Raw genomic sequence first — 16,798 nt, 5'->3', positions numbered from 1 at the left:
ATACTCTAGTTTAGGTCTAATTAGCGTTGTGTATGCAAGTAGTTTAACATTAGTTGGAGCGTCTCGAAGCTTATGTCGAAGTAAACATAATTTACGAAAGGAAGAGGAAGAAACATTAGCAACATGCGAGTTCCAGCTAAAATATTTGTTAAAGTTATTCCCAAATATTTATGTTCCTTAACTTGGTTTAAGGGATTTCCTGCGAAAAAGTACGGAAATTGGTGAGGATTTCATATATTGGTGATGCGAAGGGAGTCGGTTTTTTCGGGGGTTTAGTACCATGCCCCATTCAACGCTACAGGAGAGGATTGCAGTGAGGGGTGAGTTTAGAGCTTCCTGGTCACTAATAGAATGAATATTATTAAAGATAACGCAGTCGTCAGCGAAAAGCCGAATTTGGACGGGTTCTTTGATTACGGAGACAATATCATTACAGTAAATTAGAAAAAGTAAGGGGCCAAGAACGCTACCCTGAGGGACCCCGGAGGCGACTGGAAGAGTACTAGAAATAGAACCATAAATGTCTACATACTGGGTTCGATTAGACAAATAATCCGAAACCCATGCTACAAGAAAGGAAGGAAGCTCGATGAGATGCAGTTTGTAAATTAGTTAATGATGCGCTACTAAATCAAACGGTTTGATGAAGTCTAAAAAATTACATCTACATGCCCACCATCATGGAGTGTTGAAGCAAAAGAATGAGAGAGAGAGACAAAAATTTATTTTAGTAATGAGCAGGAGGATGTTCGTAGGGCCTCCACCCAGTGAGAGGCATCCTTATTACAAGATGCCTTGGAGCTGGCTGGCCGTCCGGGCAAAAGAATGAACAATTGAACATAATTGAGTGGTGCTTGAAAAGCCCTTTCTAAAACCGTGTTTCAGTGGAGATAGAATCTGGTGTTCGTCAAGAAAATTTAAGATCAGAGTTCCTACTATATGCTCTAGAAGTTTCCATGAGGACGACAGAATAGAAATTGGACGATAGCTAGCGAAAGAAAGAGGGTCACCTCTTAGATGCGAAGCAGCTTATGGTGCATGCCTGCGCATGCCTGGCCAGGCACCGCTGATGATTACTGTGGCAGGATGCCCCTAGGGATTGGCCAACCAAAGAATCCATCACGAGATAGCTTCGCGTTCAACGACCGTCGTCATCTTCCCGTAGGGGAACCCTGAGCACCACACCCCCACTGCGCATGCCTGACCAGGCACCGCTGATGATGATTGTGGCAGGATGCACCTAGGGATTGGCAAACCAAAGAATCCATCACGAAATAGCTTCGCGTTCAACCACCATCGTCATTTTCCCGCAGGGGAACCCTGAGTAGTATGCGAGGCATTCCTCCTCTCCTCTCCTCTGCGGCATTCCTCCTCTCCTCTCCGAAGCTTCTCTCCTATCCGGGATTGCGCAACGAATGGCAACACCTGCGGCTCCGCGCACGATAATGCGAAGCAGCTTAGGGTTAGAGACGCGACGGTAGCCGCTGCATACTCCGCTGGGGGCGCCACTGCAGCTCCGCGGTATAAATGACACGCGCGCACTCCGCTCCCCTCATTCTCCTCCCGCAACGCCGCGATCGAACTGAAAACTAATGGTAACTTGAGTCGACCCCATGGCTGCTCAGGGTTCCCCTACGGGAAGATGGTGAAATTTTTTTAAAGATAGGAACAACACGCGCCACTTTAACATCCTGAGGTATAATAGCAGATCTAATGGGAGCCTGAAAAACAATCACGAGGAAATTGGCTAAGGGCTCAGCATAACGACGCAAGAAAGCGTTGGGTAAACCATCGGGTCCTGGAGAAGAATTTACAGTAAAGCCCGCTTATATCGAACAGCGCAATGTAATGTAAACACTGATATCAAAGAATGCCCCACGTATGTGTACAGTCATGGACAAAATAAAAGCGAACATGAAAATTTGAACCCCAACACGCAAAATCAAAGATTACGGTTCGTGGGAACCACACAATTCGCGGTTGTGGTATATTTGGAAAGTCGCATATGCAAACTTGATTACTGTGGTGAAGCCGTGCGACAAATTGACTTGTATGGATTGAAATTGCGCTGTTTGTGTATTCGGGTTCATATTTTCGCTTTCGCATTTCATTTAGGCCAGCCAATGGGCCAACCACTGGGCCGGCCACCTCGTCAAGCTACTTGAAACAGCAGCTTTTTGTGAATGGCTCATGCTCTCTAAGAAAAGGAAAATAAATATGTGATGGGATGTGATGTGATTTGTCCATGATTGTAACTGTAAAACGCCATACAGCGAGTACATTACAGTAGGCTTTACCATTAGACAGAAGTGCATTGCTGTGAAAACATTTAATCTATGGTAATGTAAACAATCTTATGTGAAAATACGCAGACCTCGTGTATTTCAATAAAGGGCTATACGGCAATTTAAAGCTTGCTTCCACAATATGCAGAAGTGCATTGCTAGAGAATAGTGTTAGAAGTTTTTATTTTGTTTTCTTTTAATATTTTTCACTTTTTCCTATTCATTCTTAAGGAACCGATCATCTACATTAGCAACATTATAGTGATCACATGTGTTGACTTGACAAATTATGCTTCATTTTGCAGATATAAGGCGTCACGGGAAAAATGTCGCGCTTTAGCGTTATGGTACTCGCCAAAGAATGCTTACGCATTAAAAATTAAGGCATTGAACATTGCAGTTCAGAAGCAGGCCTCCGGTGTTAAAACCAGAGGTGTTAACACCACGCCTCTTGTAACGCTGTGTACCAAAAACAGAACCCGTAAAGGATGCGCCGTGCTTGCGGCGTTGGACTGATGAAAACGAGGTCGGCAATTCGATTCCACACTGTGGCTGTTCTTGCAAAGGCGATCGTCTTTCTTGAGCTACTTAAAAGCAAAAATTTTGGTCTGTCTGTCTGTGTGTCTGTCTGCCTGTCCCTCGATTCGTCGTTTCGCCCAAAAATTGAAACAATACTTTAAAAAGGCGCTTGTATAGCCAAAACCGTTGCAAACGATTACAACTGCTGGCGTAAGTGGTACATGTTCCCATTATTTAGCGCGAAGGACATGTAAGCATGTAACTCAGATTACCCGCGTTCTACGCTTGAGGCCAAATGTAAGAATGTAACTCAGATAACCGCATTCTTTTACTCCAGAATACTCCTTGGGTTCATTTTTACGATAGCAAGGGAAAAAAATGGTGCTGAAAGGCTCCAGCTCATGCGAGAAAAAAAAAACAAGAAAAAAAAGAACAGAAATCGAGATTGTGCCGTTCTAGGGAACTGAATAAACGAAAAAAAAAAAGTTCGCGGAAGCTTGCACTCACGCGCAAGACTTGAATGGCGAAGCTGTTGTAGGTGATTTCTGACGGACACAAAGTTGAGTTTCAGTATCGTTGTGGTGTCGTAGTTGACGTCAGCGGCATGCCACTTCAATCACCTTATGTTGAGAAAGGCCGGAGTGAGCTCGTCTTTTCGGTAGGCGTGTTCGTACCCCACTCTGCAAGCGCGATTTATCGTTTCTAGCGAATGCTTTGCACGCCGATCCCCTCGAAGCGCGGCCTCTTCCGCGGCCGGACGAACTATCTGCGGCTGGGCCATGTCGAGTGAATGATCACCTACAGCAGCTTCGGAATTCAAGTCGCGGCTCTTCTACGGTACAGAGCGCGTGTGCACGACGGCAAGAAGACAAACGAATGGTATAGGCGTACGCTAATGACGCGTCTTCCTCGTGCTGAGCAAATTTTGCCACGATACGGCGAACGCTGGAGTGTTTTTGTGGCCAATGTTGGTCAATCTCCCTTGGCTTGACGAACGTGCGATGGGTGCAGGCGGCCAAGGCTGGAGATTTTTGTTTGGCCAATATTGGCCAATCACCCTTAGTGGCTATGCTTAGCTTGACGAACGTGCGCTCGAGGTACGCGTGCACGCGCGCTCGGCCTTTTCTCGGGGAGTTTTCGACGCGCACAAACCCCGAACCTACGGCCAGTAATAGCTCCGCTGTTAATAATGAAAAGCATGCTCATCGTCCCAACCGATGGCGCGCGAGCAGTGCGAAGGAGGAAAAATTGTATTGCGCTGAACAAGCCTGAATTCGAACTCATCACGAGAGGAGTGAAAGAGAAGGGAAAGAGTGGGAGGTGTGGGAGTTACGTGGGAGGGTGGTGGGTGACTATCGTATTTCGACGACATTTGCTCTGAAGCAATCAGATACGCGGCCAATTTTTATCTGGTGGAGGCAAGAAGTAAATATATATCCGCATGCACAGCGAAATATATATAGATGCATTTAGATGGTTTAAATATAGATGAAATATAGATGCAGATGTATTACAGTTAGGCGGCCTAAGCAAACCGACAGCCCTTCATTTGATGCGTATTATTGCCCAGGAGCAGTTCTGATGCGTTATACGGGCCATCCTGGACTTCTCCACTTTTCTGAAGGGCATCGCGTTGTCTTGACACCGATTTAAAACGCGGAGTGTCTTCCCGACTACAGCATCTCCCCAGAGTTGTTATGTGCTGCATCTGATGAATTTTATAAAGACGTGACCCCATCTCCTCAAACCGCAAAACTCCTGATACTGTGTATAGGGATATGTGCGGATCGTACAACCTAAAGTCCTCAAAAACAGCTCATCTTCCATGCTGGGTAAGTGACAGTGCGTTCAGCCCTTTTGGTGGGCATGGTTGCCGTGATTGAGGCTTTTAGCTATGTTCGAGATATTTCCATGAGGGTCTATCCAGTTTATACAAAGGGTTTTATCCGAGGCCACGTAGGCTATTATGATTTGTGGGCTGAGCAGTCGCGGCCAGCACGAGTGGTTGAAGAAAATGGTAGCCGACCTTTCCCCGAAGAAATTCGAGGAAAATGTAAAACCAAAACTTTCAGACTGCATAAGCGAGGAGCCAAGCCAGTCATTAAGGAAGCGAGCCAACGAGCAAGTGCCCTGTAAGGCAGTCCGGCTGTTCAGCTTCACAGACACATGGCGCACATACTGCGCTTCAATAAGAGGGGGACTATAGATGACAATCGCTATAGCAATATTTAATGACTGTCGCTGCAGGGAGAGTGTGTGAAGAGGTCAAGAAATTAGATACCGTTGTGCCGACCCGTGGAAACAGGAACGCGAAGCAGTTGTCTCTGCTATAGAGCTCAGATGCGAGCGAGACGCAGCTTCCTGACAACGCCGCGGTTCCTAGAGGTTATACAACAGGAGGCAGTTATGGAGCAGTGGTATCCGCGGTTACGGGCCATGTAGATGAACGAATAGGTGATGAAGGGTCCTGTAACTTACCCCGCTTTATCATCCCCGTTTCGCACTCTGGGTGGTGTGGAGTCGGGTGGTGATTAAAACAATTAGTTTTAAACTTGAAAGGTTCCTTTTGTAAGTTCTCAAATGGGCATGCACGCACGAGTGCACGCCCACTCTCCACCCCTTTCTCGACAGAAACAGATATTTACTTCAAGGGTAGTCATTACCCGACCGGGGAAGCCTTGAGTATAACGCATGAGCGAAAAAAAAAAAAGAGTAGGTAATGTGCACTAAGAGACGCCGGACGCATTCCTGCGCAGTCGCACTGTGAACTACTGCTATTTATGTTTTTACCTACACTGACAACACTAAGAGAGAAAGTGGGGGGTCATCAGCCTGGATCACACCATTCTAATCCAGCTTCTTTAGTGTAGCCAATGTCGGTTGGATAAGACAGCTCTCGTCTTACCTCAGGACGACTTCGAACTATCAAAATGGTTCGAACAACTACTTTTTTCGAAATGGTTCGAACTACCTTCGAACTACCTTTTCCCTTTTATGCTGTGGTCGTCGTGTAAAATTCAGCGCTCTATGCTCAATGATGTCTAGATACCAACTAGCTCAACACCAAGCTTTATTTTTATCAAAATGGGCTGTTGGTACGTTTGGCAAGCCTCGCATTGTTATCCCTATAAGGCACACCAGCAAAAAGAGACGTCCAGGTGCGTCGCACAATGATTTACAGTGCGGCACGGCTGGTGTAGCTACCCGAAGAGTGCAAGCTCATCCGCGAGCCATGGCCTGGCGCATTCTGACTGGACCAGTAATTAAAGGCACTGAAACAGTACGCAGGCAGCGGCCGAGTCCGCCCTATACGCTAACTAGCCCTTGCGAACTAACACGAGCATGCCGTATAACTTTCCGCGCCGTACACACAGTGCAAGAAACCGTGCAAGGAGGCAGGGCGACAGCAGAGCGAAAAAGAAGAAAGCAAGCGAAGAATGTGGGCGAAGGGGCAGCCGAGTTGTGCACGCGCGCACCTGTGCCGTCTTGAAACAAAAGAACGCCGGGACGCACGCACCGGCGCGAGTGTAACTTTTCCCATCCATCTGAACGGACAGTACGCGAGAAACCCAAGCCGAGAATCGTGAGCTCGCGCATCGCGGGTCGACGTCAGCAGTTCTTAGGCTTCGAAGGAGGCGGAGGGGGGACGAGTCCGGCACCTCCCACCCGTAAACGTCGTAACGCCTTTCGTTTTTCTCGCTCTGCTATTACCGCGCTCTAAACACCGTGTTATTTCGGCTTCACACTGACCGTTTCTCGGGAGAGATTCTGTTCTTCTTCTTCTTCTTCTTCTCCTCTGACTGCTCCTATTTCGTTGCCTTCTTTTTTAGGAGAGTGGCATAAGCCTTGTTTCGTTTGCTAGAAGGAGAGGAGGGGAAAGGTAGGGGAGAGGGTGTGGGGGTGAACAAGGAATAAGGCATGTGCCACCAGAAAGTGCACCATCCGTCGAAACACAGCCGTCTCTCCAAGCCACAACCGCGGATTTGCAAAGGAGCGATAGATGGAGAGAGAAGGGGGGTGGGGGGAGGGAATGTTTGATGCAAGCGCACAAAACAATCTCCCATCTTCTCTAGAGGGCAGCTGAAACATTACCAGGCTAAACAAAAAGCAATCCCCACACTGAGCGAGCAAAGAAGAGAGCAAATATCGCGCGTCCCACAAGCCCAACAAGACAAGGAAATAAGGGCCGCGAATGCGCCGTTTGAGAGATAGAAAACAGTGAAGCTTCGCCGGCTTCTCGCTTTTTCTTCTCACGTACACATCCACGACGTCCTCGGCAGCTTTCTAAATTGCGAAGCTTTCGCGGAATTCGAGCGCGGTGAGCGATGCCGCTCGACGTGTGCACGCAGCTGAGCTCGCCGCAGAGAAAACGAGAACGATCCGTGCGGGAGAGAGAGAGAGAGAGAGAACGGGCGGCGGCTTCGGCCCAGTGATTTTGGGTTACGAAGCTGAGAACGCACCTGAAACAGGGCGGTAATTAGAAAGAGGCAACTGATTGCATTTTCAGCGGAGAGGGACCTGAGCAGTGTGTAATTAAAGCCGCTCGCTGATGAATTCCATCGGGCACGGTGGCGGATGGCCGCTGCGCCTCGCCCTTCTTCCGATTCTTCCCGCGACGAGCGCCTCCCTTATTGAATCGCCTCTTGTTTTTCGCGGGGCCTTTCGCTCGCCGAGATGCACTGCAAGGCCGAGGAAGAGAAGAAAAGAAGCGCAATGCTGTCTTGTCTTGCAGCTTCGCTGCTTTCGGTGCAGTCTCTGCACCGAAGCGAATATTGCATTGCCTGCAGCAGTCACATGCATGAGTGGCTTATTAAGGCGAAGCTTCAGTGTCCTTTGTACGCTGGTACGCATTGCAAGAAAGCCAAATTTATCTGACGATGATGATGAATGATCGTGGGTGAAGTGAAAAAAAAAAAACCTTCCAGTGGCCGGAGTCGAACGTAGGTCCCTCGCGTTATGAGGCCAGAACCTATAAAATTGCTCCATTTTGACATGGTCGAAGCAGGTTGGAAAACTCAGACGACAATGGCGGTGCTCTGCGCGCCGTAAGGCTGTTAGCCACGAGACGTTAAATCTAACTTCCCATTTTGAGGCTTTGGACGCTAGGCCTAACGTCACATCTTGGTGTTTCACTCTTCAAACAGGCACCAACGTAAAGAATTGCTCATTGAACGCAAAGCAGTAGGTACTGATTCGCGCCGTACACCCCAAACCCAAACGTTAGGCGTATACGGACTGTTGTGGTTATTCTAGAAAAGTGGTGCGTACCTCCAGAGTAGCACACACTCGCACTAAAGGATTGGCCAACCAAAGAATCCATCATAATAAAATTTTGCTTTCAACCATCGTCCTTGTTAGACAGAGAGGTTCATGATTTTTTTTTTGTATTTGGACAAAAATAGATGTAAAAACTAATCCCGGGATGAAGCTCCGGCACACCGTTACGTTTATCGGGTTATTCGTTTTTCATTATTACCGTTGTATACGGTGCCTAACTCCACTTCTTTTTTCTTTAACCTCAGAAGTACAGATATTTCATCAAAACAGATAAATAGGCGAGTTTGTTTTGATTCCCCTTCACTAGGCACAAAAAGATACGGACGAAGGACTGCGGTAAACACAGTTATTTATTCTTCTTTGCTTCCTTATCTATGTTGCACGCTTGTTTTCGTCGAGCTTCAGGACTCCCATCTTCCGTTTCATTTCTGTTTTGCCTCTAGGTTGGTTTTGATGTTTCCCATAACACCCCTTGCCTTCTCATCTCCATAATTTAAGGCGTAGAGGACGATTTAATGCGCATAATTTATTGCACAGTGGGGAAGAAAACGTTTATTTTTCCGCAAACACAAATCGGAAACAGTCTGCAAAGCCTACCATTTGTTCGGCTCAGATGTCAAACAAAATACATTACGCTGTAAACACTAATTCCTACCTCCAACTTCCACAAAGTCACACATCGTGTCAGAATCACGTAACTAGATCTAACGCAGGCTGGCTGTGAATGCAGGGTCAGTACTACATACGGTGTCGATATGGGTTCTTCAGGTATTGTCATGGCCACTTTTGTGATGAATTCTTTCCATCCAATACGGCTAAGGACCCGATTGCTTACTGTGAATTTTTGTATCAATGTGCTGCGAATGGAGAATTATTTTAAACTGTATTATTATATTTTCATACGGCTCGTGCAGGTCGAACAGTAGCAACCTTGACAAAGTGCGCAATAAGTTCATATCTGTCCACAAACATCGTTTCTCTCGCCACAGTGGCAATAGTTCAGATTGTTTTCTTATTTCTCATCCTCTCCAATGTTTAAAGTCAAGACGAACCAAAGCTGACCTAATTTTTTTCATTTAAACTTGTTCACGGGATTATTTCTTGTTCGGAGTTGCTTGCAAATGTAAACATTAGAGTACAGTCGAAAGTCACCCGGAAGTCTCCTATACTTCGTACCCGTAACACTTGCAATCTACACTGCCCATTGTACCGCCTTCAAGAAACATACAATCTCTACTCCCGTAATATTGACCTGTTTCATACACCCCTTAGGTCTTACATGTGCAACCTTCTGACTTCTGTCTCTGCCTGACTTTGTTCCGCCCAGTTCTTATTCTATCATCACTTTCCTATTTCTGCTTTTCTTGCTTGCGTTTATGTTACTGTTCCTACTAATATATATCTGCGCGTTGGTATTGTCGAATTTTTATGACACTGTTTTATCGTTTCGTGATTGTTACAACTTTTGTGTGCCGTAATCATTGAAAAATTTTTGGATCACCTTTAGTTTCTTCGTTTGAGTTTTTTTTTCTTCGCTTGTATTTTGTTGTTTTTCTCACGTGTTGATGTACAGTAATACCCCGTTATAACAAATCGCTTTACTCAAAATATCACTTTATTCGAAATTTCTTCTGGTCCCAACCCAAACGCATGCATTTTAGGCCGCATTACTCGAAGCGTACGAAAAGCTGGACCCGCTTGGAGCGAAGTGGTGAGCGGAGGCGTCGCCGATCAGCGGCGACCCAGAGGCGGGTCAGGCGGTCAATATGGCGGGTTCCTCGAGCCGGTCATGCTCGATTTACGCCATCTGACTTATGGCAAAGAGTCCAAATACGTGGTATAATTGTATTTTGTTCCTAGATATTGGTCAATGGCGTGGACGCGACGGTGCGCAAACACTGACACTCGAAGCGTAGAATTAGAAGTGTTGTAGAGAGCGGGGCATCCAAAACTTTTGTTTTGTGAACTTCATGGCTGCACAGCTCGGAAAAAAAATTGCCCAGTAATCATGCAAAGCTCCTAGTGCAAAACTGGTCAGTTTTCATGATTACGCTGTGTACCCACAATAAGCGTTCAATTGTTTTTTGAGCTCAACAAACACAACCTCAGATTGGAGCTGTAGAATTTGCGGTGCTTTCCAGTGCGAAACTCTCGCAGCGTCCCCCCCCCCCGTATAGAAGTGGTCACTGCCTTCCCCTCCTCATTCGCTCTGAAGCCTGCGAGGCGTTTGGATGCCAGTCACTGCTTGGTCAAATTGGAGCGCGGGTTGCTCGCGCCCGGCAAGAACATGAAATAGCCAGAGCTTGTGGGCCTGCTCTCTACGGCATGCCAAGGAATGAGGCACACTGCGGTTGCGTGAAAGAACTCTTTACTTACATTACCTCGCTGTCGCCCCTCCGGGCATACACACGCACACACCAGAACCACACTCCGCGTCTTGAGTCCCAGTCCCCGCGCGCGGTTCTTCTTAACCACCGCCAGCTCCCTCACCTCGGCGCCCGCTGCCCCGTGTCCGCCAGCGCCATCTCTCGGGCGCCGACGTCTCCAAGTCTTGCGGCCCGGTAGCCGCACGGCAGGCGAGGATGGCAAGGGAAGGGAGCTCGCGGCGTGGGGCTCTGGGCAACACCCTCTAGGCCAGAAGGTGTCGTGCCAAGGTGCTCCCCACAAGCTCTGTGCCTTTTTTGCACCTGGATAAGGTTTTGCTTCCCTGAATACATCGTGTTTTGATTCCTCGCAGTTGTGCCGCATATAAATATCAAGTACTTTAGTTTTCTCGAGTGGTCGCTTATATCAAAATACCACTTATAACGACATTTTTCGCAGTCCCGCTGACTTCGTTATAACGAAGGATCACTGTATTTGTGTGTCGTCGTATGTCTTGTTCTTAAGTGCGCCAGAACAAAGGCTACGGCTGTTCCTGGGCACTATAATAAACAGATTGATTGATTTATTGATTGATAGAGTGATTGATTGATTATTATGCTGTGACATGTGCACATCTAGCGTCGCCTGTTTCCTTTTGTTTTTGTTTTCTCTCTCGTGCGCCATCACAAAGGCCCTCCGGGTATTTCAGGGCACACTGATAAACACTGATTATTAATATTATTATTATTATTATTATTATTAGTAGTAGTAGTAGTAGTAGTAGTAGTAGTAGTAGTAGTAGTAGTAGTAGTAGTAGTAGTAATAGTAATAGTAGTATAGTAGTAGTAGTATTTGGGTTCGTAGTAGTAGTAGCTCTGTTTTTGTAGTAATCAATCAGTCATCTTTATTTACGTGTCCAGGAACAGCCAAAGGCCTGGGTGCTAGCGCACGGCTAGTTGCATAAAAACAAAGTACAAGAAATATATTGCAAGAAAAAAACAAGCGGCAAGACACACACAAATTTAAGCAGTGAAAATGACAATAATAAATAGGAGTAGTAGTAGTATAAGTGGAACGTTCCCCAGTTATCATGCCATTTTGGCGCGCACGCGCGCTTATGTTTGTGTGGGAGATAAATTTTTGCTCCAGAAAACAATCTACCCAGAAAAAAATCAATCTCTGTGAATGTACGTCGCGAGATTGTCGGCCACCATTCCCACCGTAGACGTGATGAGGAGCATACTTGCAAGGAACGGAAAGCACAATGGATTATGAACCGAATAATTCATACGTCTTATTAATCCCCCTAATGCAACTCGCATACGTCAGAAAGCGCAAGTAGCCACTTCGGAAGCGATCTTGTCCATCCGTGGATTCCTGTCAAGGGCGAACCCCTCCTACAAGAACACCATAAATGCTCTCAATAAATGTTCCCTCTCTCTCTATACATCCGTGCACACCCCTTCAGTATAGCATCTGCAGGTTATAGGCGAAGAAAGTTCCTGTTGGTTAGGGGTTTAGCTGCTCTTGAAAACGGAAAAGCTCGGGGTAAAGGCCGTAATGACACTAAATTGTTTAAATCCTAAAGTGTTTAAAATGGTTTTACTGCGGTGTGTACCCGGGGAGCCACTCTCGAGGGTTATATTTCATCTGTCTGAACCGGGGAGAATGGCCTCTATCGTCCACCCTGAAGATGACCGGCCGCGAGCGCGTGTCATTATAAACTCTCCGATCTGAACAATTTCTTTGACATAGCAATAACCTCGCCGTCCTCTTCAAACGTATTGTTTTTTTGTCTGCTTCATTAACACTCGCGAAACACCGTGTGCTCGACATTACCTATAGATTGCGTCGAGCAGCTTAAAAAGCGCGGGGCTTAATTAAGCTCCGTTCTTTCTGAGCTCACCCATTTGTTTCTGTTTTCTCAGCCCGTACGTCGTAAGAAACAAAAAGGCCCACGTCGCTCCGGGCGGTCTATAAAAGCTCCTAGTATTACGTCTTCCCAGCTACACTCGCATCGCGTCTCCTGGCGCCGCCTGTCTCTCCTCGCTCAACTCTGACATGTTTTAAGGCAGGTAGCCGGCTGTGTTTCGTTTCTCTTCGCTGATTACCTCCCGCGCTCTTTCTGCGTTTAATTTCGGGGGAAGCGTCCGTTCCCTCTTCGTCCAGCGGGAGCGCAGGCTTCTTGGCCACGCATGCATCTAATGTTCGCGCTGATTCCTTGCGCCTCGAAATGCCGCCGCCGCCGCTGTAGTGGAGGAGAGCGTTCGCGCGGAGGGTGGAGCGTTGCCCTCAGGCCACTTCATCATCGGATGGACACAGACGGCTCTGCCGAGATTCTCCAAAGGGCGAGCGAAAGAGTGAAGGAGAGAGAGGGGGAGACAGAGAGGGCATCGTTCGTCGGAGATGGGCGAACTTGCCTTTTAATTAGGGCCCGGGTACGAAGCACGCGCTGTGCCTCTAGCCTTCCAGCGTCTTCGTCTCGTTCCCCTCGTGAATTCTTTCTCTTGCTTCGTGTACGAACTTCGCCTTTGCGACATAGCCCGTGAAACCTGTCACTGGACGCCGCGCCCATGGGCCTGGACATTTGCTGCCACTCTGAGTGCGCTCCGCTGGGTGTCCTGGACAAAGAAGAAGTAATCATAAAAGGGACAATGGTTGGCTCGTGACTGAGATGTCTGGGCGTTCCTGGCGGGCGACCAAGCGCAGAGGTTCTTTTCACTTTTTTGGTGCTTCTTGCGGCATGCCTTGATGGGGACTTGGCATTGTTTAAAAAAGTAAAGAATGAATGCTATTAATCGAGTTTTTTTTTTAAAGGATATAGTAGAGACGTTTATGACGGCATTATCTTTTTCGGGCATGTATGTTTGCAGGGATGCCGATGTGACCTGACAGGATTATTTCGACACACTACTTGTCTCGTGTGGTAAAGCCATTCAACATTCTTGGTATAAACGTGTCTTACGTTCGAAGGTGGACGTTTGAAGAATTTTCGTGCCTCAGACAATTTAGCCTCCTTCCTCCCCATACACACACACACAAAGAAACGCGTACGGATGACGACAATACTGCTACAACACTGTCATTGCGAAAGGTTGGTGTCCAAAAGGCAAACGCAAAACCACTGACTACCACTTCAAGGCAATACGCTGAGCAGCAACAGCAGTTTACGTGCGGCTATTCGATTATGACGACTCCAGAAGGGCGATATCTTAACTGTAAGTACTATGGATGTCACTTTAAAGGGGCCATGAAGACAAAATACGAGTTTGTACCATTAAAAAAATTGGCAGTTGCTCCACTGGGGCGTACGAGATCGTGGTACTTGTGTCTTGCCAGCAATGAACACCTTGCGTTTCTCACACGTACCGACTTGCCACACATGCGCGGTAGGGCCATAATCAAGCACATTTCATGGCAGTGGCCTTGAGCACAGACAGTTTTATTAGAAATCCCGGGCCATCTCCACTAATGTGAAACCTGGGGAGGGGCGAAGCATGCAGTGTATTCTTGACGCCTTGGCATTTTTGCCAACGGAGATGAAACCGTTGGGGGTAGAGGTCTACAGCTTTGCTGTAAAAGTCTCTTGTCTTTGAGGCACGAAGCTCTCAAGCGCGAGACGTAAACGAATATCCCGGGGATTTTTTTAGTACGCGTTACGAAGCGCTCGAGCGCGAGGCGTAAACGAGAGTCCCGGTGTTTTTAGTACGCGTTACGTTCTAGCGCGAGGCGTTAACGCGTTTCCCGGTGTTTTAGTACCATGACTACATGAGACGATGATTGCGACGACGATTACAATGACGACAACGAAAGGAGACGTCAACAGCCCCAGCCCCTAAAGGGCTTCGCTCCTAAAAGACTGCATTGTCCCTGTAACGCTGATACCGATTTTGTCGCAAACTTTTTCGAAAAGAATAATCCAGATGCTAAAAAAAAAAAAACCAGATAAGACAGTGACTACTCCCAAGCCGCTTTCCGGCGCTGCCTTTATGACGTCACACTATCTTGCCTGTGCGATTGGCGGCCGCTGACCAAAGACACCGCCAAGAAAAATGACTGGCCGATTGTAGTAGAGTTTGCAGTTCTATTTGACCGTATCACTTGAATACTAACAGGCATTTAGCAATTCTTTTACGTCACTCCTGCTTATAATACGTCTCTCGCAGCGCGAGATTTGATCAATTTTCAAGATTTCTCCCTCCCGTTTTTTTTTTTTTCGGTTACAAAAGCGTCTTTCATGGATGGGATGGTGCTCAGTGAGTTACCAAAGAGTAGTCCTTTCAAATTGGACAAAGCTACATTTCGGCTTAAACTTTTAAAGGGAGAAGGTAAAAGCCATGGCGACTGTAATGTAGTTTAGCTTTGCGTGGTTTAAAATATGAAGTAATACTCTGGATGTAACTAAGGCTGCAGTAAAAGCCGCCCGGAATTGCTGGGAATGTTCAGACTTAGTTTGCATTTCCCACCCTTTTTATTTATTGGGACGGCATATAAATACAAGTACACCTAGCTTTGTAACGCATGAATGGGACTGCGCGCGCAGGGCCTTCCATGCTTGCACACCGGAATGTGAAGTCGCCATTTGGGATTTTAATGTTATCCTTGTGAAAAGACAGTAGAATCTCGATAAACGGAAATCCCTTAAACGGAAATGCCGCTTAAACGGAACTCTACCCTGTAAGTTGGTTGTTTTTGTATTTTGGTTTTGTAACGGAACTACAATTTCGGCCTCGCCATGTAAACGGAACCGAAAATGGAACTTCTTGTCAAACTCATAGACAATAGCATCAGCGTTTTTTTTTTTGTTCGGGCTGTTTAATTTTTGTTTTCTTGTTTTATCCTCGTTTAGCCTTGTTTTAGCCTCGTAAACCTCGTCTCGTTAGCAGTCAGCCGTGTTAGCGCGACGAATGCAACATCACAGCTCTTGTTGTAGTCGTTCGGTCTCGATTCAAGTCGCCGAGGTTACAGGGCTTAGCTCTTGCCGTCTCGTTCGTGCATCGTGTTGTTATTCGTGCTTCATTACCGCGTTGCCGTCTTCTAAATTCGGTGGCTCGTAAGCACTGGTGAAGTCGAGGCCTGAGGCGTGCACACCATATGCCTACGTTATAAAAGAAATGACATCATTCTTGACTTCGAAAGCGGCTCTTTGATGGATGTGCATGCATTTTTTAGAGTACAGTAACTAATTGTTGCCAAAACAAAAAAAAACTTTGTGAATGTTGTGCCTAATTAACCTCTTGTAGTCTTCTTGCTTTCTGAAACACTATCAGCTACATTCACCTTCCAATGGTTAGAGTTCCATGAAATGCCCTTAAGAGTGTGTATGCACATAAATATGCACTTTTGCACATTTCTCTCAGTAAACGGAACTCCTGTTAAATGGAACTAATTTCTTCGGTCCATTGAAGTTCCGTTTATCGAGAGTCTACTGTACATTCGTTTGGGGGACCTTGATGAAATCGAAATCATAACGCTACGTGAATGACAGCCGGTTCATACTGGGAACGGTAACACAGATAGCAATGTTTAGAATAATTAAAACAGCTGCTGTTTGTGTATGATACTAGAAAAATGAGGTCACTTTATATCGCATACGCTTGCTTACACTGCTCTGTGTGTATCACCCAAGCGCCGAGTGGTGGCAGCACTAACAGGCTTCTTGGTACTCGCATTCGCAATGATGAAAAGTAAGCGTTCGAGACGTTGGCGACAATGGTTCTGTTTTTGATCATGTTTTATTCAATTGTTCCTTAGCAGTTCTGAAGCTGCCAATAATCAGCTTTTACATCGTTGCAACCAGTAACTGTCTTAACGTCACTAATTACACGTCTTTATTCAGGTAGAAGGTGTCACCCTTCGAATTACGGACTGATATTGATGAGGTACTCACCAAAGACATTTTACGTATCAAAAGAACTTAGTCGCCACAAAACGCTTGACTGTTATAAAAGAAAAAGCTGCATTGCACTTGAAACTGGTTCCATAAGTGTGATGGCTAACAAGTTCATGCCTTTTCAGCTCGCTTTGTGAGCGCGTAGAGTACGCGTACACGCTGAAGCGGCATAAAAGAGAGTTAAGCCAATAAAAATTCTTTTGAACCCTTTTAACCGTAAAATAACCGGCTTGAGCCCCAAACCAACTGCCAGCGAGTTATTTATAAACGCCTCAGTTTCTGTGGTTACGCGTTATCCGCTCGGTCCCGGGAGCACGCCCGTATACGTAAAGACTCGGCCGTGAGGCATTGCGGTCCTGATTAACTAATAGCAAGGAATGCATATGGCGTCGCCTTCATACCAACAATACTCCTCTTTAACACTTTAGCTCCCCACCTTCCACTTTTGGCCTTTCCTCAA

This window comes from Haemaphysalis longicornis, unplaced genomic scaffold (assembly GCF_048455015.1).
Source record: "Haemaphysalis longicornis isolate Haplotype H1 unplaced genomic scaffold, Haemaphysalis longicornis Haplotype H1 scaffold_3, whole genome shotgun sequence".
NCBI lineage: Eukaryota > Metazoa > Arthropoda > Arachnida > Ixodida > Ixodidae > Haemaphysalis > Haemaphysalis longicornis.
The sequence above is the reverse complement of the archived record's forward strand: the minus strand, read 5'-3'. Positions refer to the sequence as shown.